The sequence below is a fragment of the Euprymna scolopes genome, chromosome 11 (assembly GCF_053919585.1).
Source record: "Euprymna scolopes isolate OS-2025 chromosome 11, ASM5391958v1, whole genome shotgun sequence".
Taxonomy (NCBI): Eukaryota; Metazoa; Mollusca; class Cephalopoda; order Sepiida; family Sepiolidae; genus Euprymna; species Euprymna scolopes.
In genome coordinates, this window is record NC_136492.1 from 19275554 (window position 1) to 19303275 (window position 27722).

A 27722-nucleotide genomic window follows, 5' to 3' on the forward strand; every position below is an offset into this window, starting at 1 on the left:
ATCTAAAAATCACCCCTGCTCAGGTACATGCTATCATAAAAAAAACCTTGACACTTCAAAAGCATCTGGACCTGATCTCATCCTAGCAGTGCTATTAAAAAAGTGCTCAGCCGAAGTAGCTCCAGTTCTCTCCAAACTCTACAACAAATGCCTTAACGAATCTTGCTTTCCGGGCTGTTGGAAAACTGCTTCTGTGGTACCAGTATTCAAGAATTCTGGCGAAAGAACTGACCCAGCAAATTATCGCCCCATTAGCCTCCTCCCACTTTTCGCCAAAATATTTGAGACCATAATTAACCATGCTCTAGTCCGTCACCTTACAGATGCTAAACTTCTGACTGACAAACAATATGGATTTAGACAAGCCCGTTCCACAGCAGACATCCTCAATGTAATCTCTGAACGTATATACCATTCAGTGGACAAAGCAGGGGAGGGCATAGCGGTAGCTCTAGATATATCTAAAGCTATGGACAGGGTATGGCAGGAGGGTCTCCTCAGGAAAATTAAATCATATGGTATCACTGGTAGAATACTTAACATAATTAAATCCTTCTTAGATAAGAGAAAAATCCAGGTTGTCGTAGACGGTCGTATATCTAAACAGTGTGAAATAAATGCGGGAGTGCCTCAGGGGTCTATCCTTGGACCTCTATTGTTCCTAATATTTATTAATGACCTCCCCAACAAAATTGCCTCTGAGATGAGTATATATGCTGATGACACTACACTCTATAACAGCCATCACAGGAAAACAAATGAACACATAACTAAAGAAATGGCAAAAACACTAGAGGATGACCTCCAATCTGTAGTGGAATGGGGACAAAAATGGATGGTCACATTCAATGCTGCCAAGACTAAACTGGTTTCCTTCAATAATTACAAGAAACCTTCTCTACCACCAATAGCAATGGGCAGTGACTCCCTGTCTGAGTGTACATCTTTCAAACTGCTTGGCCTAACGTTCACAGGAAACATGAGTTGGAACAATTATATTGAAAACATTGCCAGGGTCGCTGCGAAGAAGGTAGGCTCTCTCTACCGTGCTAAAAAACTACAGACACCTGAAAGTATCCTGTACCTCTATAAGGCCACCATTCACCCATGTATGGAGTATTGCTGTCACATTTGGGCTGGTGCATCTGCTGCTAGTCTCTCATTCCTAGACAAGGTTCAAAAGAGAGTCACCAATCTGATAGGCCCTGAACTGGCATCTAAGCTTCAGCCTCTGTCCCATCGACGAAACGTTGCATCCCTCTGCCTGTTCTACAAGTATTTTAATGGTGAATGCTCTGACGAACTGCAGACACTTGTGTCCCCACGACGTAGACACCCTCGACAAACCCGACAGGCAGCTAAATCCCACCCCCACACAGTAGAGATCCCTAGATATAAAAGATCTTTCTACTCCAATAGTTTCTTCCCCAGAACCGCTAGATTCTGGAATTCCATTCCAGGTCCCTGCTTCCCCAACAGTACTGACATGCAGAAGTTCAAGTGTAACGTGAACCGACATCTTGCTGCCCAAATCCCAACATAGTGCCCCAGTTGTTGCTGCCCCTGATAGTAGCCCCCTACACCACAGTGGCAATGTGCCTTGTTTGGGGTGAAAATGTAAAATAGATTCTTGGAATAATGAGTCAGCAATTTCTTCCTGAATTACTACATAACAACACTGAGAAATTGATTCCCCCTGACGAAACCTCGTCCAGTTTACCTCTAAAGAATGTACATTCTTTTTAAATTTTAGATAATATTAGTTCAAGGCAACGTTGATCAAGAATATACCAACTGGGTGTTTGTCTTATAGTTTCTGACCTTTAGCTGGACATATATACACATATACACCAACAACTGCCCTTATAGACTATCAGGGCTACTCTGCGTTGCCCAGGGCAAAAGTGTAACATATTTCTATTAAAATTTCTATTTCTCTACTTCTATCCATCTATCTTTCCCCTTCTCCCGTTTTATCTCTTTTCTTTCTTTCCTTAATCTCTTCTTTCTCCTCCACCTAATCCATTCCTCTCTATTCCTAGCCGGACATACATACACATACAATTCTCCTTCATATAATAATAATATAATAATAATATAATAAATTCCTCAACGAATAAGTCGGCATTTTCTTTCCAAATTAGTATGTAATAATATTGAAAAGTGGTATAAAATCCGACCCTCTCACCGATGAAACGTGGCCCAATTGAACCTCAAATAATAAATAATTTCTTTCAAATATTTATTATTCATTTGACGCAGTACTGATCAAGAATATACCAAATTTTGTGGTTATTTATTTTGTAGTTCTTTTTATTTTTAGCGGAACACACACACAGACAACTGCCCTTTATATAATAAAGGATGATACAATCCTAGTTATTCAGAAAAACATTTCAGTTGTACCTCTCCATCGTACTGTATATCGATACTCTATGAGTGATTGGGATAACTTCTGAACATTTACATCAGATATACGTCTGCATTTCATATTTAAAAAGAATGTGTCCTCTATAGAATCTCAACTGACGGAATGGTTAACTGTCGGTATAGACCGCTTCATACGCTCCAAGAAATTCTAGCAAAAACCTAAAATCTAAGAGTGGTTCACTCCATAATGTTCCACTGCCATTGCGCACAGAAACCACCATTTCCATTGCTTTCAATGAAATAGAGGTTATAAGACTAAAGCTACCGTTAGGACTGCTAGCAACCACTTTAAACCACAGAAATAAAAAATGCGAGAAGTTTGTACGCTCTGTACGTTAAGTTTAAAGTAACTGAGCAGCAGCTTGGTTCTCACTAGTTTTGGCGAATAGCAAACAGGATCCTGAACAGAGATGTGTCCTCTATTCCAACCATCATCAATGGATCTGACGTAATATCATCAACGTCTGGCAAAGCAAAACTATTTGCCAAGAACTTTGCAGCAAATTCTACTTTTTTCGACTATGGTCTCCTACTCATCATATTTCCTCCAGTGTCTGAAAATACGTGATATGACATACAAACATCTGCGCATGATGTTCCCAAGCTTATCAAAGACCTTGATTCCGGTAAAGCAACTGGCCCCGACAACATTTCAATCAGCGTGCTCAAAAAGTGCACCCGGAACTAGCACTCATACTTATAAACGTTTCCTTAAGGGGAAATGCTTCCCAACAGGCAAGAAAACTTCATCAGTCTGTCCTGTATTTAAAAATTCTGAAGATCAGTCATCTGCCTCTCAATACAGACTAATCCGTCTCTTGTGTGTCACGACTAAGTTGTTGGAATTTGTGATAAATAGAGAAATGGTCGACTACATCAGCAGAGATCACCTACTCAGTGACATGCAATATAGTTTCTGTTCTGCTTGATCTACAGCTGATGTGAAACTGTAATATCACACAGGATTAGTGAATCTCTTGACAAGGGCTTTGTTTCTAGAGCAATAACTCTTGACATAACCAAGTCTTTTGATAGGGTATAGCATAAAGGTCTACTTCACAAGATTTCCAGCTATGGAGTAACCGAAAATGTCTTCTCAATTCTTAAATCCTTTCTCTCTGATGGGCTTAGAAGAGTAGTCGTTGATGGGTAAAAATCAAAAGATCATAGTATCAATGCTGCATCCCTCAGGGTTCCATCCTGAACCCAAATTTCTTCTTGATCTTCATCAGTGATCTCCCAAATCACATTCTTAGATCATTTATAGACATTTATGCAGACAACACCACAATCTATGGCAACACTTCAAATGGCAACAATGACTAAAATCTTTCTGATTCTCTCTCTTCTGATCTTGAGCATGTGGTGCATTAGGGAAAACGATGATTGGTTAATTTTAAGACATCTAAAACCAAGCTTCTCTCTTTTTATCATAATTGCTCTGACCTTCATCTGGGCCCAATTGAAATGAATGGCTCTCCTCTTGGGGAAGCATCATGTCTTGATAAGCTTCTGGGACTGACCTTCACTCCTGATCTGAAATGGAACACGTACATCAAATCTATTACCAAGATCACTGGAAAAATGGTTGAATCATTCTACCACTCCAATAGGTATTCCACTGCTCATGCAATCCTCTATCTGTATAAGAACCAAGTACATTCTAGGATGGAGTACTGTTGCCAGATCTGGGTAGGAGCTGCTATCTTATCTTTTTTGTTCAATTTCTACAATTTAAAAGTACTTTGAAACAACACCTAATATAATTACTTTTTGTTTTTGGCTCAACAATTTCTTTAAAGTAGTAAATCCACTAATTAACACTGAAACAAATTTTCTTTCGTAGCACTTCTGATTTTCTTATTTTTATGATTTTGAAACGCTCGTACTCTGAATCCATGCACTTTGACCATGTCTGCCCCCTACTCGCATATTCAAGCAATACCACAAACGATTCCCAAATGAACCCCGAACGCACTAGTAATGCAGTAGAAAGTAGTGCACAAGCAAAGCTGCCACTCATCCAATTTGTATAGCCTCTACAGGCAATGCATAAATGTTTTAAAAAATTAAAAAAGAAAAGACTGAAGGCCTAAAGTGAATGCATAAAAATAAAGACCACCTACAAAAGCAAAAAAAAAAAGAAAAAAAAAAGAAAAATCGCTTTTTTATTCTGCACAAGTCTAAAAAGCAAACATATCAGACCCCCGCACCTCCCAACCGACACACAAATATGTCTACCGCAAACACCCCCTCTCTAAAAATAAAAAAATTGGTTACTACATAACATTAAAACTTATGTTCTTATTGTTTACATCTATTCTGTAAGGGAATGGGGTGATCATTTTATATTAAATTTATACAGAATGAGCAGGGTTACTTGGGGTTACCCAATCTAAAATTGTAACATATTTCTATTTAAACTTATCTCTAGCTCCCTCTATCAGTCTATATATTTTTTCCTTTTCCCCCTGTTTCTCCCCAGCCCCTCTTTTCCTCCACCCAGCCGATTCCTCTTTTGACACACACACAACTGTCCTTCATATAATAGATCCTTCAAGGAATGTGTCAACAATTTTTTTTCAAATTAGTACATAAAATGTAGAATTGCTGAAAAATCAATGACCTTTGACAAAAATTGGGTCAGTCGATTTTCAAAGAATGAATAATTTTTGTTTTCAATTTTAGATCGTATTCATCCGGGGCAACACTGATCAAGAATATACCAACTTTGTGGGTCTTTGTTTTGTAGTTATTTGTTTTTTTTTTGTTTTTTTTTAACCTTTTAGCTGGACATATACATACAAATAGCTCCACTGCCTTGTGGATGTCTTGGGAAAGGCAAAGACTATGTGTAATAAACAAGCATATGGTTGCAAGAAAATTACAAACGATTGAGTAAAATTAAATATATTTTATTCTCACCAAGTGAGATTTATAGCGGCATGGCGTCGTCGTTATCAGCACTGAGTTTGGTTGAATCTCGGCGAGTTACTCGCAGTAAGTTAATGACATTGTTGTCGTCGTCGGCGATGTATATGCAGGAGGTTTGTCACAACGACAACGATGGTATTCACAGTGTGTTGGTGTCGTCGTCATCGCCAGTGATGTATTTGTAGTATTGTTGATGTCGTCGTCGTCAGTAGCAACGAGTCTGAGTGATGTCGGCGACGGCAGTGAAGAATGCACAGGCGGATGATGTTGGCGTCGGCAGTGAAGTATATGCAGTGGGTTGATGTCCACGATGGCAGTGAAGTATGCGCAGTAGGTTGATGGGGGCGACGGTGATGTTGAGACGATCCATGGGAACGGTAAGACTGCCTCGTGGTTGAAGAAGGGGTTCCTTTTATAATCAGACTTTGGCTCAAATCGAATCAAAAAATGTTTGATTTTTTTTTTGTCTCTGATTGGCCAGTAAATCGCATCTTCTGATCACGTGGTATGCTGTCTACTACGTCCGCCTGGATAATGCAGTTTAGCTTTTGTTCTTTGCATAGCGTGCGTAGGCGTAATCGACCTTGTGTGTGTGACTGGAATTTTTAACGTCCGGTGAAATGTGCGCGTAATTGAACTTTTTAGCCGAGCGGATCATACCGTAATTGAGTGGGATCTGTTATATAACTAACATAAGGAAGTAAATCCTGACAAGAATGTGCTCTGGACAGGCAGATGGTAAAACTCTGCAACACCTTTCCTGCAGCTGCGCTAGCTTAAAACATATTGGCTTGCCTTTGTGTCTGACTTTGTCTGCTATGCTGAGAAAGGGACCCTAGTAACTGGGCTAACCTAGGTCTCATCACTCACCCAGGTCTGCATTTGGAGAGCCGACTCCAGCTTCGACTGTATAACCACAGCAGACACTACAGTGCATTAGATGCAGAAAGCCATTTGCAATCATTATCATACATACATACACCACACCAACTGCCCTTTATATAACTGATCACCCACTATAAAATCTAAAATATTGGCTTAACAAAAAAGAACCCCAAAGAAATGGAATTCTCTAGCGACATGCTCAGTAAGTGCACACAGATAGGAAAAATAAATTGACAAATTTTTGATGGTTAGAAAGTGTGTGATCACTATATGATAAATGTATACAAGAAAGTGATCCCTCATTCTAAAATTTAAATTATTTAATATTTTTCCTTTTTTTAAATAATGGAATTATCTAGTGACATTATCGGTAAATGTACACAGAAAAAAAAAAAAAAAAAGAATTGACCCCTAAAAGAAATGCTAAAACAAGTAGTAGACAAACATTTAAAAAGTGCCAAACAAGAAAAGCAAGATCAATCGACTGACAAAGCATTAAAAGATGTATAAAGATAAGATTGGACAGTTAAAGGGAGACAACTTCTTTAGTCTGAAAAAAAAAAATTCAGCTTTCCAATTATGATTGACTCCGCAAAATCTCTGTGAGGGAGGTTAATTGAAAAAAATCTTACACCCAACTCCACACTCATGAAAAAAAAAAAAAAAACTCCTACAAAAATTGCTGACTATTGTCTACCCCATCTCTACTGAGATCGCAGTATCAATATTGCACCAGTATATTGAAGCGGTTAGCTCCCAAAATGGCTACCAAATGTTATCAACTATTTTCTTGCAGCTGTGACAGGACAAATTAATCCACTGTATTAGTTGGTTCAAATGTTCCATGTTTAAAAAGGATGCGTCCTCTATAGTATCAGACCTGATGGAATGGTTAATTTTAGGTATAGACCGTTTCATACCATCGAAAAAGTTCCAGCAAAAACCTAACAGCCAGCCATGGTTTTCTCCAGAATGTGCTGCTGCTATTGCACACAAAAATCACTTTTTCCACTGCTTCCAACGTAATAGATGTGGGGAAACTAAAGCTGCTTTCAGGACTGCCAGCAACCATTGTAAGAAAATAATAAAGAACACAAGAGAGTTATATGCCCAGTCCATCAACTCCAAAGTAGCTGAGCAGTGGCTTGGTTCCCACCAGTTTTGGCAAATAGCAAACAGAATCCTGAACAAAAGCGTGTGCTCCATCCCAACTATTATCAATGGACCTGAGGTAATCTCGTTAGCATCAGACAAAGCCAAACTCTTTGCCAAAAACTTTGCAGCTAATTCTACCCTTTGCGACCAAGGCCGCCAACCCCCAATATTTCCTCCTGTATCAGAAAACACGCTATGTGATATACATATATCTGAACGTGATGTTGCCAAGCTAATCAAAAACCTTGATTCCAGTAAAGCAACCGGCCCTGACGATATTCCAATTATAGTACTCAAAAAACTTCAACCAGAACTAGCGTCCATACTTACAAAACTGTTTAAACGTTGTCTTACGGAGAATTGCTTCCCATAACCCTGGAAAATCTCATCAGTATGCCCTGTATTTAAAAATTCAGGTGATCGCTCATCCCCCTCTCAGTACAGGCCAATAAGTTTCCTGTGCGCCATGAGTAAGTTGCTGGAATCTGTGTTAAATACAGAAGTAATCAACCATCTCAGCAAAAATAACCTTCTTAGTGACACACAATATGGTTTCCATTCTGCTAGATCTACAGCAGATGTGCTTACAGTTATATCTCATAGGATTAGCAAATCTCTCGGGGGAGGCAACCTTTCTAGGGCAATTGCTCGACATATCTAAGGCCTTTGATAGAGTATGGCATAAAGGGTTACTTCACAAGATCTCTAGCTATGGTATAGCTGGAAATGTCTTCTCAATTATTAAATCATTTCTTTCTGATAGGTTCATAAGAGTTGATGGGCAAAAATCAGAAGCTCACCGTATTAATGCTGGAGTCCCTCAGGGGTCCATCCTGGATCCAACTCTTTTCCTGATCTACATTAGTGACCTTCAAAATCACATCCTTACATCATTTGTAGACATTTATGCTGATGACACTACCATCTATGGTAGCACATCTAAGACAGTAAACGACCAAGTTCTCTCCAATTCTCTCTCCTCTGATCTTGAACACATGGTACAATGGGTAAAGGAGTGGCTGGTTACTTTTAATGCATCTAAAACCAAGCTTCTCTCTTTACATCATCAACGTTCTAATCCCCATCTGGCATCAATTGAAATGAATGGCTCTCGTCTTGAGGAGGCCTCAAGTTTTGACAAGCTTCTGGGCTTGACCTTTACTCCTGATCTTAAATGGAACACGTACATCAAATCTGTTGCTAAGGCCGCTGGAAAAACGATGAGATCTTTCTATCGATCCAGTAGATATCTCACTGCTGATGCAATTCTCTATCTATATAAGAGCCAGGTATGTCCAAGGATGGAATACTGTTGCCGTCTCTGGGCAGGAGTTGACAGAAAAACTTGTCCTGCCTTGATAGAGTTCAAAATAGACTTTGTAGCCTCGTAGGAAATGCCCTTTTCTCTTCCCTGTAACCTCTATCTCACAGAAGAGATGTTGCGAGTTTGTCTCTGCTGTATCGTTATTTTCATGGAAAGTGTTCGACTGATCTATGATCCCCCTCTCACCAAGCTGAAAATACGATCAATAATTCCTCCCACTCGTTATCTGTGCCTAAACCTAAACGTAGATTTTCCATTTTCCTGCTTTCCAGCTGACTACAATATGGTTGACTTCAAGTCTAACGTGAACAAGTTCTTGATGTGCCGTTCCACTTGTTAACAAATTTACCAAATTTCCATTACTAACGATTACTATATTGTCCAATTGTCTACTGTACACACTTTAACCCTTATCCTCGAGTGACCTCTTGGCCTTGATAAGTGGTGATGCCTTTGTAAAAAAAAAAAAAAAATCTTAATTTCTTGTCTGATTTTTGCAAATTAATTTTTTTCTTTTTTTGCAAATATTTATTTATTTTCTGATTTTTCCGCATTATTTTGCAAATAAATATAAACTTACACAAATATTAATTTGTTGTCACTCAGACTTAGGGTTAGTGGTAGGAATAAGGGAGTATATGTTTTGTAAGATACTATTAGCTGGGTGCAAAAAGAATGTCGCTTTTTTATAGTTGAATGTGAAAGAAAAACGGCATTATTTTTTGCACCAACCTAATAATAAAATTAAATAGTATCTAGTATATAAATTAAATTGAAATACATCACAACTTCAACATCATAAATGATGGTATGTCTAATCTAAATAAATATGTGTATGTCTGTGTAAATATTTAACCGATAAACTCTTAAACTACTGGTCACACAACACTGAAATTAATAGGAAATAGTACTCATACACCAAGGATGGTCTATAATGAGTAAAATTTTTGTTTGAATAAATGTGTGCAGAAATATGTCATCAAGTTGAAATACAAAATGCTCATTTCAACTTGCCGATATATTTCTATTACTTTTGCACATGTGCAAATTCATTCATAGCTTGAAGTGGTTTAATTTTAAATCTTTCTTATCTGTTGATAGCTTAAACGATAGGGAATGCAGCTGGAGAAGTAAATGTTTTGGTTTCGATTCTAGTTGATGGCACCCAAGTCATTTTTTTTTATATACTTTTGAAATCATTACTATATATTAGGTACAATATAATATTCAATAGAGAATTGGCTCTGTAATAATAAATATGAAATTTGTATAAATTAAAATATATTTAAGCATTTTACGATCGGGCAAAGCTAGGTGCGCTTTTTTAATACAGAATACTGCAGAAGAAATCGCCCTTTATATGACGACATTGGAAGTGTCGGGGAAACACTTCAACCCGAATTTCAAGTTTAGCAGAAGGGTTAAGAGACAGTACATTTTCTTTTGTCAAAAACAAATAATAAGATCAAACAGTTTCTGAATTTTTGAGATGAGGATTTGTATCATTTGGACTACTGTTCTCACCTTGAATGTTATTCTCTAGACGTTTTGGCCGACCTAACCTCTACCCTTCTTCAGGTGCATCTTATCAAATCCAGAGATCTTTGCACAGAATTTTGAATGAAACCCTTTATTTAATCCATGAGGGCTAGCATGCTTTGAAAAACCCATGGCATAACGGATAAAGTATTAAGTAAAATTCAGTTAGGCACACAGAAGAAGAAAGGAATTTTTTTTTTTCTATTAATCATTTTAAATCCTCTATAATTATTTTTTATCACTCAACTAACAATCTATCAATCTCATTAACCCTTATCCTTAAGTGGTCAGTGAGGGTTGAGGGTTGAGGACATGCGTTGCATGGAGAGAAATGTAAAGAGAATTATACAATGGATGTGTAATGCGAGTCGTCAAGACAAATTTAGTTCTGATGACCTCAAAGGAAAATTAAATCTAGACAGTATAGGGAGCTGTATGTAAAACAAGAGACTGTGATGGTATGGTCACATTTAACTGTATGAGAGTTCTTGGGTTAATAAATGTAGATCAGTTGAGGTAGCAGAATCAGTTAGCTGGGTAAGACCAAAGAAAACATAGGAGGAAATGATAAGGAATGACTTGAGAATAGAAAAGCATAAATAAAGACTTGGCCAGAGATAGGTTAATTTAAAAGTCAATTTCTAAAAAAGAATAAAAAAAAAAAATACACTTATCAACTTCTTAATTCCAGAATTATGACACTTTTGAAAATTTTTTATAGTCATGTTCACCCCAAACAAGGCATATTGTCATTCGGGCAAAGCTAGGTGCGCTTTTCTAGTATAGAATACTGCAGAAGAAATTGCCTTTTATATGACGACATTGGAAGTGTCGGGGGAACACTTCAACCTGGATTTCAAGGTTAGCAGAAGGGTTAAGAGATTAGGGATAATGTTTAAAGGATTATTAATTTATTTATTGCGGACTATTATCCTCATCCTTTTAGCTGTTGTTTCATGACGTTTTGGCCAACTATTCCTCCGGCCTTCGTCAGGTGGTAACCGCGACGGGATAGGAATTCTGAATCTCCTAACTGCATTCTCAGCAATAGTAGCCTTCCATGGTTATTGTCGTCTCACCACAACCATAGAGATTCAACATACACTGTGCCACGGGCCCATTCGGATAGAGGCATGGAGTCTCTACGGTTCCAGGTGAGCATTGTCTGATGATAGTGGTTTCAATCTTAACCTTAGTTGGCCAAAAACGTGATGAGACAACAACAACTATGGAAGGCAGTAATTACTGAAGGTGCAATTAGCAGATTCGGAGTTCCTAACCCATTACGGTTACCACTTGAGAAAGGCCAGAATATGAGGATAATAGTCTACAATAAATAAATGAATAAATAATACAAATTATGCATCTCAAGAATGAATTCCAATTAATTAAAATAATGTTTAGAGAAGATGAGCATTTAAACTTCTGCATGTTAGAACAGTGAGGGAATCAAGTAACAGGGAAGGAATTACGAAGTGTAGCAGTATGAGGGAAGAAGCTATTAGAGCAGGCCTTCCAAAAATCGACTGTTTTTATTTTTAGCAAAGGGAGACCATAGATTGATGCTCAGACGAGCACTTGCCATGAAAATAACGATAAAGCAGAGATTGGCTGAACAATATACTCCTCTTTTCTTTCTGTATATATGCTGTTTAAGCAACTGGCTAACTTTTAGCCATTTGTCAATCTCCATTTGATTATGGCACTACGAACAGGATGCAGGAGTGAAACTGACTGGAGGCAGTTTTTTTTACCAAGGACGATATTCTACACCCTGACTGCAGCCAATATGCCAAAACTTTTGTCCAAAACTGCATTACAGAGAAGACTGATTCTTATTTACACAGTCTCGGTGTTACTGTTCTTGGTGAGACTCACAATCCTTGCTCTTGCCGAAACATATGTAGCTGAGAAAGCCCCTTCTGTTGTTACTAGTCCAGCAAGTTTCAAACCGCCTTCAGCCTCCATAAAACTCCCTTCTGTCATATCAAACATGACGCATCCACAATTCCGAATGTTTGTCATTGATTGGGAAGTTGATAAGAACATTACGAACATACCTAATTTTATCAAGATTTTTTAAAAATAGAAATTGCTCCAGACAAGGCATATAGCCACTTGATCTAAGAAGCTAAAAAAATTCACTTTGAGCTCAAAAACTAGTCAACGATATGGGTATAGATTCCAATCTAGAAAAAAAGCAATTTTTCTCCCTTTGTCTGAGGCATCTCTCATGGAATGTAAGAACTAAAAGACAAAATAAGGGAAACGAGTGTTACGAAGTTGTTGAAAGTAAATCCAAGGTCCACTTTCTACTCTCCATTTAATCTGTAATTTGTAAGATTATTGGGTGCTAGTCCATATAGGGTTGCAAATGTAAGGAAGATAGTTTTATCAGGTTTTGTTAAAAAAAAAAAAAAAAATTAATCGAGATTCCCTTCACTTTACTGCCTGTCTGGAGTAGTATCTTCCTGCTTTTTTTTTTTTTTTTTTTTTTTTTTTTTCAATTATTAACTTATTAACAAACAAAAAAAACTGTAACTGAAAATTGATTTTACCTTTTTCTTTCTCTTGACAGATTTTAGTTTTATAATGCAAGGGAAGCAACTCTGCAACTCTTACTATTCTAAATGATTTTCATACACGTTTTTATTTTATTCATTTGCCTTGATGAATCAATCAATTTTTAGCGATTATAGAAAAAAGAAAAAAAAAGCTATTAGGAAAAAAAAAAAAAAATCCATTAGAAAATTTTCCAGCACCTGGGGATTTCTACAGAAATGAGATGTGATTTTGCTCCAATATTATTCAAATTGTCGATTATATAATAACTTGCGAAAATCAGAAAACAAATTAATATTTGCAAAATTTAAAAAAAAAATAAAATAAAATAATAGAAATCAGCAAAAATCAGACGAATTAATTTTGGTGGAGTATTTTGACCCACCAGCATCGCTTGCAAAGTCATTGCAAAAATTTGACAGTCATTACATGGAGCTAATCCCTTCAATATATATATATATATATATATATATGAGCAAACAGTTAATGAAATATGTTAAAAAAACACTTTGAAATGAGTTAAAAACATATTTAATCTGAAAAGGAAACACTAGATAAATGGATAGTCCTTAATCCGCGGAGTTTTGAAGAAATACTCTCCTTCTCATCAGAGGGTAGGAATATATATATATATATATATATATATATATATATATATATATATATATATATATATATATATAATCTTCCACCAGACTATCCATTCATGTGTAATCACTTTTTTCTTCACCATATTCCCTCTGCTTCACTTTTTTTGTTATCAAGTAAGATCTTTGACTTACTTGTTGTTTCATCAAATACTTTTGCATGCAAAATCCGATCCCGCATTTTGCTAATTCCTACCCTCTGATGAGAAGGAAAGTATTTCTTCAAAACTCCGCGGATTAAGGACTATCCACTTATCTAGTGTTTCCTTTTCAGATTAAATATGTTTTTAACTCATTTCAAAGTGTTTTTTAACATGTTTTATTAACTGTTTGCTCATATATATAAATAATACACACACACACAGCCAGGATATCATGTTGTATGATGGTAATTAAGGCGCCAGCTTAAATCATGTGTTTTATCCAGAAAAGATAGCTAAAAACTAAATTTTCATCTATATATTAATAGGATTAGGATTACATGTGTGTTATTAATTTTGTGTGTCACGTCCGAATGACTCGTTGAATTGTTATGAACTTCCATTTCTTGTAATAAATAATTTTACCAAGAATTCTTCATAATTTGAGGTAGTCCCACCGGACTACAACTTGGATGTGTTCAAGTCCAATGTTAATAAATTCCTACTGAACCGCCCCCTTAAGTAAACACTTCATCAAATCTCCACACTAACGTGATGTACTTGCAATAACCCTTATCCCTGAGTGGCTTCCGGGCCTTGATAAGTGGTGATCACTGTGTAAAAAAAAAAAAAAAAAAAAAAGTTTCAGTTTCGATAATAGCTGATGCCACTCAAATCATTTATATTTTTATAAATAATTTTACCAAGAACTCTTCATAAGTTTTGGTTTCGGTTTCGATTCAAGCTGATGATGCACCCAAGTCATATGAATATATATTTTTTTTTATTTTTGAAGTCGCAACATTATCTTTATCTTCTTCTTCTTCTTCTATCTTCTTCTTCTTCTTCTTTCTTCTTCTATATATATAAAAGGCAAAAATCGGTGTGTATGTATGTATGTATGTATGTTTGTTTGTAACGCTAAAACTTTTGACAGACACAACCAAAGTTGACAAATTAGGTAGCATATTGCACCTTGATCACCCGGATGACAAATATCGAAATTTCACGTCAAACGGACAACTAGAAGGGGGTTAACTGATCATTTTTCTCCCAGGGGGGCCCCCCAAAAAACCTGTCATTTTAACATTATTCATTAGCTGTCACGTGACGTGACGTCAGCTCAGTAAAATGTCGGCTACGCTGAGCCTCTGACGTACATTAAAGCTGCCTGCGAGGAGTATCATTGATACTATAACACAGTTAAATATTAGTTTAAGAGTCGAACCGTTATTACCAACGGATTTATCGCACTTCAAAAAGAAGAATCCCAAAATTACATAAAAATTGACGTAGGGAAAATGTTTTTATTTTTGCTTGAAGTTTTTTACCGGCGAAGAAAGATGACTATGCTCTTTGCTATAGTTTACCATGTAAACAAGGCTTTAGCCATTTTGTTTTTACCTCCTAACTCTGTTAAACTGGAAGGGGGAGGGGTGGCTATCAGTATAAGGCCGCTTAAATACACGAAAATTACTTTTATACGAGTTTGTTTTCTTATGAATGGAACCGCGTTTATAGGGGGGAGGGGGGAGGAGGCAATGTGCACAGTCTCCCAAGCATTACCTACTATAAAAAAAGATGCACATTTACCCTCTTCTCTCACCCTCTTTCTCTCTCTCTCTCTCTCTTTCTCTTCTCTCTCTCTCCCTCTGCTCTCTCTCACCCTCTTCTTTCTCCCTCACCCTCTTCTCTCTCTCTCTCTACCTCTTTCTCTTATCTCTCTCTCTCACTACCCCTCTCTCTCTCTGTCTTACCCTCTTCTCTCTCTCTCTACCTCTTTCTCTTATCTCTCTCTCTCACTACCTCTCTCTCTCTCACCCTCTTCTCTCTCTCACCCTCTTTCTCTCTTACCCTCTTCTCTCTCTACCTCTTTCACTTCTCTCACCCTCTTTCTCTCTCACCCTCTTTCTCTGCTCTCTCTCACCCTCTTCTCTGCTCTCTCTCACCCTCTTCTCTCTCTACCTCTTTCTCTTCTCTCTCTCTCACCCTCTTCTCTCTCTCTTACCTATTTTGTAATATATATATATAGATATATATATTGTACAAACTATTGTACAAACTATTGTACAAACTATTACCACTTATCAAGGCCTATAGGCCACTCGAGGATGAAAGTTTAAAAGTGCACAGTAGTCAAATTCGGCAAAGATGACGGAACCGCTTTAAGAGGAGGATGAATTATTCAGTGACTCCAACCTATTTTGTTACATATATGTATGTATATATTTTTGTAAAAAATATATATTACTACTTATCAAGGCCCATAGGACACTCGAGGATTAGAGTTGAAAAGTGCACAGCAGTCAAATCTGGGAAAGAGGATGGAACCGCTTTAACGGGAGGATGAGTTATTCAGCGACTCCAACCTATTTTGGTATATATATATTTATATCTATATTTATTTTTAAATATATATTACCACTTATCAAGGCCCATAGGCCACACGAGGATGAGAGTTTAAAAGTGCACAGTAGTCAAATTCGGCAAAGATGATGGAACCGCTTTAAGAGGAGGATGAATTATTCAGTGACTCCAACCTATTTTGTTATATATATGTATGTATATATTTTTGTAAAAAATATATATTACTACTTATCAAGGCCCATAGGACACTCGAGGATTAGAGTTGAAAAGTGCACAGTAGTCAAATTCGGGAAAGAGGATGGAACCGCTTTCACGGGAGGATGAGTTATTCAGCGACTCCAACCTGTTTTTTTATATATATATTTATATCTATATTTATTAAAAAATATATATTACCACTTATCAAGGACAATAGGCCACTCGAGGATGAGAGTTGAATAGTGCACTGTATAAAAAATACGGTAAAGAGGATGGAACCGCTTTAACGGGAGGATGAGTTATTCAGCAACTCCAACCTATTTTTTTATATATATATATATATATATATACTTTTATTAAAAAATATATATTACCACTTATCAAGGACAATAGGCCACTCGAGGATGAGAGTTGAAAAGTGCATAGTAGTAAAATTCGGGAAAGAGGATGGAACCGCTTTAACGGGAGGATGAGTTATTCAGCGACTCCAACCTATTTTTTATATATATATATATATATATATATATATATATATTTATAACAAAAATATATTACCACTTATCAAGGCCCATAGGCTACTCGAGGATAAGAGTTGAAAAGTGCACATTAGTCAAATTCGGGAAAGAGGATGGAACCGCTTTAACGGGAGGATGAGTGATTCAGCGACTCCAACCTATTTTGTTATATATATATATATATATATATATATATATATTTTGTACAAACTATATATTACCACTTATCAAGGCCCATAGGCCACACGAGGATGAGAGTTTAAAAGTGCACAGTAGTCAAATTTGGTAAAGAGGATTTAATCGCTTTAATAGAAGGATGAATTATTCAGCGACTCACACCTGTTTTGGTATATATATATATATATATATTTATAAAAAAATATGTATTACCACTTATCAAGGCCCATAGGCCACTCGAGGATGAGAGTTAAAAAGTCCACAGTAGTCAAATTTGGGAAAGAGGATGGAACCGCTTTAACAGGAGGATGAGTTATTCAGCAACTCCAACCTATTTTGTTATATATATATATATATATATATATATATATATATTTTTCATAAAATATGTATTACCACTTATCAAGGCCCATAGTCCACTCGAGGACGAGAGTTGAAAAGTGCACAGTAGTCAAATTGGGGAAAGAGGATGGAACCGCTTTAACGGGAGGATGAGTTATTCAGCGACTCCAACCTTTTTTTTTATTTTGTAAAAAATATATATGACCACTTATCAAGGCCCAGAGGCCACTCGAGGATAAGAGTTGAAAAGTGCACAGTAGTCAAATTTGGGAAATTTGTTATATATCTATTTTTTTGTTACTTAGGCATTTCCACTTATCAAGGCCCAGATACATCTCGAGGATAAGAGTTAAATGTGCACAGTAGTCAATTGGACAATAAGGCCCAGAGGCCACCCGAGGATAAGGGTTGAAAATGGCAGTAGTTAATTGGACAACATAGTAATCGTTAGTAATGGAAAGTCGGGAAATTTGTTATATATATATTTATATTTTGTTTAGATAGGCATTACCACTTATCAAGGCCCAGAGGCCACTAGAGGATAAGTGTTGAAAAGTGCAGTAGTCAATTGGACAAAATATAGTAATTGTTAGTAATGGAAATTCAGTAAATTTGTTATATATATATTAATATTTTGTTAAATACGCATTACCACTTATCAAAGCCCACAGGCCACTCGAGGATAAGGATTGAAAAGTGCACCGTAGTAGTCGGTTGTAATGGAAATGCGGGATATTTGTAATATACCTATTTTTTGTTACTTAGGCACAACCACTTATTAAGGCCCAGAGGCCACTCGATGGTATTACCACTTATCAAGGCCCAGAGGCCACTCGAGGATAAGCGTTTAAAAGTGCAGTAGTCAATTGGACAATATAGTAATCGTTAGTAATGGAAATTCAGTAAATTTGTTATATACCTATTTTTTGTTACTTGGTCATTTCCACTTATCAAGGCCCAGAGGCCACTCGAGCATAAGAGTTAAAAAGTCCACAGTAGTCAATTGGACAATAAGGCCCAGAGGCCACCCGAGGATAAGGGTTAAAAAGTGCAGTAGTCCATTGGTCAATATAGTAATCGTTAGTAATTACTACTTCTCAAGGCCCAGAGGCCACTCGAGGATAAGGGTTGAAAAGCGCAGTAGTCAATTGGACAATACAGTAATCGTTAGTAATGGAAATTCAGTAAATTTGTTATATATATATATATTTATATTTTGCTAAATACGCATTACTACTTATCAAGGCCCAGACGCCACTCGAGGATAAGGGTTGAAAATATTCAACAAATTTTTTATCTACAGATTAGAAAATTTGTATATAGGGTATTCAGACATATGGAATATATCTAGCATAATCTATCTATTATATCTATAAAAGTCAGAATGTTTGTGTGTGTGGGTGTGTGTGAGGTAGAGAGAGAGAGAGAGAACAATTCTTAACCTATATATTCAACAAATTTTTTATCTACAGATTTTAAATTTGTTATAAAGGGTATTCATACATACGGAAATATATCTAGCATAATCTATCTATTATATCTACAAAAGTGAAAATGTGTGTGTCTGTGAGAGAGAGAGCAATTCTCAACCTATATAATCAACAAATTTTTTATCTACAGATTAGATAATTTGTATATAGGGTATTCAGACATATGGAAATATATCTAGCATAATCTATCTATTATATCTATAAAAGTGAGAATGTTTGCGTGTGTGTGTGAGGTAGCAAGAGAGAGAGAGACAGAGCGAGAGAACAATTCTCAACCTATATATTCAACAAATTTTTTATCTACAGATTTGAAAATTGGTATATAGGGTATTCAGACATATGGAAATATATCTAGCATAATCTATCTATTATGTCTATAAAAGTGAGAATATGTCTGTGTGTGAGAGAGAGAGAGTAAGAACAATTCTCACCCTTTATATTCAACAAATTTTTATCTACAGATTAGAAAATTTTTATATAGTGTATTCAGACATATGGAAATATATCTAGCATAATCTATCTATTATATCTATAAAAGTGAGCATGCGTGAGAGGAGAGAGAGAGAGAGAGAGAACAATTCTCAACCTATATACTCAACAAATTTTTTATCTACAGATTTGAAAATTTGTATATAGATTATTCAGACACATGGAAATATATCTAGCATAATTTATCTATTATATCTATAAAAGTGAGAATGTGTGGGTGTGTGAGAGAGAGAATGAGAGAGAACAATTCTCAGCTTATATATGCAACAAATTGTTTATCTACAGATCCGAAATATCACATTTGTATAGAAGTAGAAATCTGGATACCTATTCTGATACCTAATAAAAGAAAGGACACTCTTTGGGGCGGATTTTGATGATAACAAGTCACTAATAAGAAATTATAATAAACATTGAAATAATTTAAGAATTTTATCAAAATAAAATTGCATGGTAATCACCCAATTTCTGCCACAAAATTTTGATTGGCAAAACTCATAAACAGAAAATATATATTTTCTAATTTCATCTTTTTTTTTATATAATCTGATTTGATGTTTTCCTTAATATTCAAATCACTATATTTTGCTGCTTAATATCAAATACAGCAAATGAGTTATTTTTTATGCATCAAACAATTACATTTTCTCATTCATCCAAACTAATCACTGAACATCAATTTCATATTTTCTTCACTAAAATATTACTGTGCTTGATGTCATCAAGTGGAGCGGATCATTTTTTTTTCATTTGTTCACACATTTTTCCAATTTATATATATTTTGTCTAAGATTCTTAGCCTATGTCATTGCATACCAAGCTGTTTATTAAAAGTTACGGTTCACTGTAAACACATACGTTACACCAAAATAAAAACGCTTCAGATAATGTCTTGATATTCAATTAAGTTTCTCACATGACATCTTATGAAGTTAGTAGAAATGTTACAGACTTTTGAATCTCAAACACTTTCAATACTGTGCACTGATATTTTCTTTTTTGGAATATAAGCACATTCATGATTTTTTTTTACAAACGTCAACAAATTTCACAATGTGTAGCAATGTACTGAAACAATTATAAAAATATTTGTTTTTATTTTGGATGATGCAGGGCATCCGAAGAGAGATTTTTCTAACAAAATGAAAGTATAATTTTTAGCAATAGGTATCTAGGAAAAGGCCACTACATACGTTATAAATTCCAAATTTCCACAACCTGGCAAATACTGGTACACGCTAGCAAATTTAGATTTGCAATTACAGAATATGATTCTAATTTTTTCCTTTGCTCTTTATTCTAACACTACACTAAGTTTACTGTTTTATTTCGCTACAGTTGATATTGTGTAGAACAGTAAGAAAATCATAGTGAACAATGCATTCAACAAAATTTCACACACATTTCTAGATACCTATATCTAATAAGTTCAAAAGAAAGGACACACTTAGGGAGGTATTTTGGTGGTCAAGTCACTAAATAGAGATTAGCTGGTTTCCCGGCATAGCCCAGGATGTAATAAAGATTGACTGAAATACATGTTCTAGCTGGTTTCTAGGCGTTGCCAGGGATGTAATATAGACACATTATGTTGTATATTACCTGTTCTCTTCTCCCTAAGGTAAAACAATTTCATATACATGCTGTAAATTACCTATGCTAGGGATAAAACATGAACAATACCAGTCCGGGGGTAGATAAAACAAATAATACATAGAGATGAAAGATTCGTCTCCCCTAAGAATAAAACATATGTTCAATATCTGCTTTTGTTTTTTCATTGTTTATACGGTCCCGAGCAACGCCGGGTAGCCCTGCTAGTCTATATATATAAAAGACAAAAATCGGTGTGTATGTATGTATGTATGTATGTATGTTTGTTTGTAACGCTAAAACTTTTGAAAGACGGAACCAGAGTTGACAAATTTGGTATCATATTGCACCTTGATCACCCGGATGACAAATATCGAAATTTCACGTCAAACGGACCAGTAGAAAGGGGTCAACTGATCGTTTTTCTCCTAGGGGGGCCCCCAAAAAAACCTGTCATTTTAACGTTATTCAATACGTGTCACGTGACGTGACGTCAGCTCAAACTTTTGACAGACACAACCAAAGTTGACAAATTATGTATCATATTGAACCTTGATCACCCGCATGACAAATATCGAAATTTCACACCAAACGGACCATTAAAAGGGGGTGAACTGATCATTTCTCTCCTAGGGGGGCCCCCCAAAAAACCTGTCATTTTAATGTTAATATTACATAATCCAAAAACGCTTAGTCATGTCACGTGACGTGACGTCAACATCCAGTAATGGCGAACAAATGTAAACAAACACTTTGTTTTACCGATACTTTTGTAATTTCTCTTCTGCTTTGTTCTAGAGATTATTAAACTCCATGACAATGTCTCCAACGTATTTAACTGGTTAAAAATAGTATTTATACAAGAGTTTTAACGAAAAATATCAGGAAAAAATGTACAGGAATAAAAAAAAATTCAGCTTTCAAAATATTCGTCGATAAAAAAACCGATCTTTATATTTACGCTAGCCATTTTGTATATTACCACGTGACCTGCTATCTCTTAAACTGGAGGGGGGGGATCCACTTGAATCCAACAAAACCAGTAATTTTTTTTTTCTATTATATATACATCATTTTCTATAAAATTAAGTGTAGACTTTATAATTAAAACAAAAAATGTTATTCATACTAAAAAAAAAAAACGCTTAGTCATGTCACGTGACGTGACGTCAACATCCACTAATGGCGAACAATTGTACCTATTTACTATGCCTCCCCACGGGACAGAGTTAGACACCAGGGTCGTTTTTTAACGTGGAGAAAAGGTACAAAAATAAAAATTGTCTCAGTCGTGGAGGATTTCTCCTCCACCGAAAGAGAACAAGAAATAGAAGTGCAGCATCTGAAGAACAGATACTACACTTTGATCTTGACCAAAAGGCCAAGAATGCGAACAATTGTAAATAACAACTTTTTTCACAAAACCAACACCGTCTTTCTTTTTTTTCTCTCTCTTTCTCTCTCTCACCCACTTACTCTTCCCTCTCTCTCACCCTCTTTCTCTTGACGTCACACCACTGTTAAACTGTGGGGGGGGGAACACATTCCCAGGCATTATCTCCTATAGATGCACATTTTATTAGAAATTCAGCTTTCAAAATATTAGACGATAATAAAAATATAAAACCAACACCCTCTTTCTCTTTTCTCTCTCTCTCACCAACTTACTCTTCTCTCTCTCTCACCCTCTTTCTCTTGACCTCCTACTACTGTTAAACTGTGTGTGTGTGGGGGGGGAAGAGGCAGCTTGAAAACCAACAAAAACAGTGCACAGTTTCCAAAGCATTTGGGGTGGGAAGGGGGGGAAGAAGCAGAGCGCACAGTTTCGTGTGTGAGAGAGAGAACAATTCTCAACCTATATACTCAACAAATTTTTTATCTACAGATTTGAAAGTTTGTATATAGGGTATTCAGACATATGGAAATATATCTAGCATAATCTATCTATTATATCTATAAAAGTGAAAATGTGTGTGTGTGTGAGGTAGCCAGAGAGAGAGAGAGAGAGAGAGAGAGAGAGAGAGACACAACAATTCTCAACCTATATATTCAATACATTTTTTATCTACAGATTTGAAAATTTGTATATAGGGTATTCAGACATATGGAAATATATCTAGCATAATCTATCTATTATATCTATAAAAGTGAAAATGTGTGTGTGTGTGTGTGCGTAAGAGAGAGAGAGAACAATTCTCAACCTATATACTCAACGTATTTTTATCTACGGATTTTAAACTTTGTATATAGGGTATTCAGACATATAGAAATATATCTAGCATAATCTATACATTATATCTATAAAAGTGAGAATGTGAGTGTGTGAGAGAGAGAGAACAATTCTCAACCTATATATTCAACAAATTTTTTACCTACAGATTAGAAAATTTGTATATTGGGTATTCAGACATATGGAAATATATCTAGCATAATCGATCTATTATATCTATAAAAGTCAGAATGTTTGCGTGTGGTTGTGTGTGTAAGGTTGCGAGAGAGAGAGAGAACAATTCTCAACCTATCTATTCAATAAATTTGTTATCTACAGATTTGACCATTTGTATATAGGGTATTCAGACATATGGAAATATATCCAGCATAATCTATCTATTATATCCATAAAAGTGAGAATGTGTGCGTGAGAGAGAGAGAGAGAGAGAGAGAGAGAGTAAGTACAATTCTCACCCTATATATTCAACAAATTTTTTATCTACCGATTAGAAAATTTGTATATAGGGTATTCAGACATATGGAAATATATCTAGCATAATCTATCTATTATATCTAGAAAAGTGAGAATGTGTGTGAAAGAGAGAGAGAGAAGAGAGAGAGAGAGAACAATTCTCAACCTATATATTCAACTAATTTTTATGTACAGATCTGAAAATTTGTATACAGGGTATTCAGACATATGGAAATATATCCAGCATAATCTATTATATCTATAAAAGGTAGAATGTGTGTGTGTGTGTGTGAGTGAGTGAGTGAGTGAGTGAGTGAGAGAGAGAGAGAGAGAGAACAATTCTCAACCTATATACTCAACAAATTTTGTATCTACAGATTTGATAATTTGTATATAGGGTATTCAGACATTTGGAAATATATCTAGCATAATCTATTATATCTATAAAAGTGAGAATGTGTGTGTGAGAGAGAGAGAAAGAACAATTCTCAACCTATATACTCAACAAATTTTTTATCTACAGATTTAAAAATTTGTATATAGGGTATTCAGACATATAGAAATATATCTAGCATAACCTATCTATTATATCTATAAAATGACCATGTGTGTGTGTGTGAGAGAGAGAGAGAGAGTCAGAGAGAGAGAGAGAACAATTTTCAGCTTGTGTGTGTGTGAGAAAGAGAGAGAGAGAAAGAGAGGAAGGAAAATTCTCACCCTATATATTCAACAAATTTTTTATCTACATATTAGAAAATTTGGATATAGGGTATTCAGACGTATGGAAATATATCTAGCATAATCTATCTATTATATCTATAAAAGTGAGAATGTGTGTGTGAGAGAGAGAGAAAGAGAGAGAGAGAACAATTCTCAACCTATATATTCAACTAATTTTTTATCTACAGATTTGAAAATGTGTATATTGGGTATTCAGACATATGTAAATATATCTGGCATAATCTATGTATTATATCTATAAAAGTGTGAATGTGAGTGATGGAAAGAGCAAAAAATTCTCAACCTATATAACCTATAAAAGTGAGAATATGTGTGAGAGAGAGAGAGAGAGAACAATTCTCAACCTATATATTCCACACATTTTTGGGCACAGATTCGGAAATTTGTATATAGGGTAGGCAGACATATAGAAATATATCTAGCATAATCTATCTATTATATCTATAAAAGTGAGAACTTGTGTGTGTGTGTGTGTGTGTGTGAGAGAGAGAGAGAACAATTCTTAACCTACATACTCAACAAATTTTTTACCTACAGTTTAGAAAATTTGTATATAGGGTATTCAGACATATGGAAATATATCTAGCATAATCTATCTATTATAACTACAAAAGTTAGAATGTGTGTGTGAGAGAGAGAGAGAACAATTCTAAACCTATATATTCAACAAATTTTTTATCTACAGATTTGAAACTTTGTATATAGGGTATTCAGACATATGGAAATATATCTAGCATAATCTATCTATTTTATCTATAAAAGTGAGAATGCGTGTGTGTGAGATAGCGAGAGAGAGAGAGAGAAAAAGAGAGAGATAAAAATTCTCAACCTATACATTCAACAAATTGTTTATCCACAGATTTGAACATTTGTATATAGGGTGTTCAGACATATAGAAATATATCTAGCATAATCTATCTATTATATGTATAAAAGTGAGAATGTGTGTGTGTGTGAGAGAGAGGACAATTGTCAACCTATGTATACAACAAATTTTTTATCTACAGATTTCAAAATTTGTATATTGGGCATTCAGACACATTTCAATATATCTGGCATAATCTGTCTATTATATCTATAAAAGTGAGAATGTGTGTGATAGAGAGAGAGAGAACAATTCTCAACCTATATACTCAACAAATTTTTTATCTACAGATTTGAAAATTTGTATATAGGGTATTCAGACATATGGAAATATATCTAGCATAATCTATTATATCTATAAAAGTGAGAATGTGTGTGTGTGTGTGAGAGAGAGAGAGAGAGAGAGAGAGAGAGAGAGAGAGAGAGAACAATTCTCAACCCATATACTCAACAAATTCTTTATCTACAGATTTTAAAATTTGTATATAGAGTATTCATACAAATAGAAATATATCTAGGATAATCTTTCTATTATATCTATAAAAGTGAGAATGTGTGTGTGTGTGTGAGCGAGAGAGAGAGAGAGAGAGAACAGTTCTCAACCTATACATTCAACAAATTTTTATATATAGGGTATTCAGAAATATCGAAATATATCTAGCATAATCTATTATATCTTTAAAAGTTAGAATGTGTGTGTGTGAGAGATAGAGAGAACAATTCTCAACCTATGCACTCTACAAATTTTTTATCTACAAATTAGAAAATTTGTATATAGGGTATTCACACATATGGAAATATATCTAGCATAATCTATCTATTATATCTATAAAAGTTAGAATGTGTGTGTGAGGTAGCCAGAGAGAGAGAGAGAGAGAGAGAGTAAGAACAATTTTCAACCTATATATTCAACAAATATTTGATCTACAGATTAGAAAATTTGTATATAGGGTATTCAGACATATGGAAATATATCTAGCATAATCTATCTATTATATCTCTAAAATTGAGAATGTGTGTGTGAGAGAGAGAGAGAGAACAATTTTCAACCTATATACTCAACAAATTTTTTTATCTACAGATTTGAAAATTTGTATATAGGGTATTCAGACATATGGAAATATATCTAGAGTAATCTATCTATTATATCTATAAAAGTGAGAATGCGTGTGTGTGTGAGAGAGAGCGACACAGAACAATTCTCAACCTATATATTCAACAAATTTTTTATGTACAGATCTGAAATATCACATTTGTATAGAAGTAGAAATCTTGATACCTACTCTGATACCTAATAAAAGAAAGGACACTCTTTAGGGCGGATTTTGATTATAACAAGTCACTAATTAGAAATTATAATAAACATTCTAATAATTTAAGAATTTTACCAAAATAAAATTGCATGGTAATCACCCAATTTCTGCCACAAAATTTTGATTGGCAGAACTCATAAACATAAAATATATATTTTCTAATTTCATCTTTTTTTTTTTCTTTTTACATAATCTGGTTTGATGTTTTCCCAAATATTCAAATCACTATATTTTGCTGCTTAATATCAAATACAGCAACTGAGTTATTTTTATGCATCAAACAATTACATTTTCTCATTCATCCAAACTAATCACTGAACATCAATTTCATATTTTCTTCACTAAAATATTACTGTGCTTGATGTCATCAAGTGGAGCGGATCATTTTTTTTTCATTTGTTCACACATTTTTCCAATTTATATATATTTTAAAGATTCTTAGCCTATGTCATTGCATACCAATCTGTTTATTAAAAGTTAAGGTTCACTGTAAACACATATGTTACACCAAAATAAAAACGCTTCAGATAATGTCTTGATATTCAATTCAGTTTCTCACATGACATCTTATGAAGTTAGTAGAAATGTTACAGACTTTTGAATCTCAAACACTTTCAATACTGTGCACTGATATTTTCTTTTTTGCAATATAAGCACATTCATGATTTTTTTTACAAACGTTAAAAACTTTCACATTGTGTAGCAATATACTGAAACAATTATAAAAATATTTGTTTTTATTTTGAATGATGCAGGGCATCTGAAGAGAGATTCCAAATTTCCACAACCTGGCAAATACTGGTACATGCTAGCAAATTTAGATTTGCAATTACAAAATATGATTCTAATTTTTTCCTTTGCTCTTTATTCTAACACTACACTATGTTTACTGTGTTATTTCGCTACAGTTGATATTGTGTAGAACAATAAGAAAATCATAGTGAACAATGCATTCAACAAAATTTCACACACATTTCTAGATACCTATATCTAATAAGTTCAATAGAAAGGACACACTTAGGGAGGTATTTTGGTGGTCAAGTCACTAAAAAGAGATTAGCTGGTTTCCCGGCATAGCCCAGGATATAATAAAGATTGACTGAAATACATGTTCTAGCTGGTTTCTAGGCGTTGCCAGGGATGTAATATAGACACATTATGTTGTATATTACCTGTTCTCTTCTCCCTAAGGTAAAACAATTTCATATACATGCTGTAAATTACCTATGCTAGGGATAAAACATGAACAATATCAGTCCTAGGGTAGATAAAACAAATAATACATAGAGATGAAAGATTCCTCTCCCCTAAGAATCAAACATATGTTCAATATC

General features: G+C 35.0%; 1 pseudogene; it reads right to left on the reverse strand.

Annotated features, from left to right (window-relative positions):
• Positions 1-22047: 22047 nt before the first annotated feature.
• LOC145288405 (U2 spliceosomal RNA) lies at positions 22048-22181 on the reverse strand (annotated as a pseudogene).
• Positions 22182-27722: the final 5541 nt, after the last annotated feature.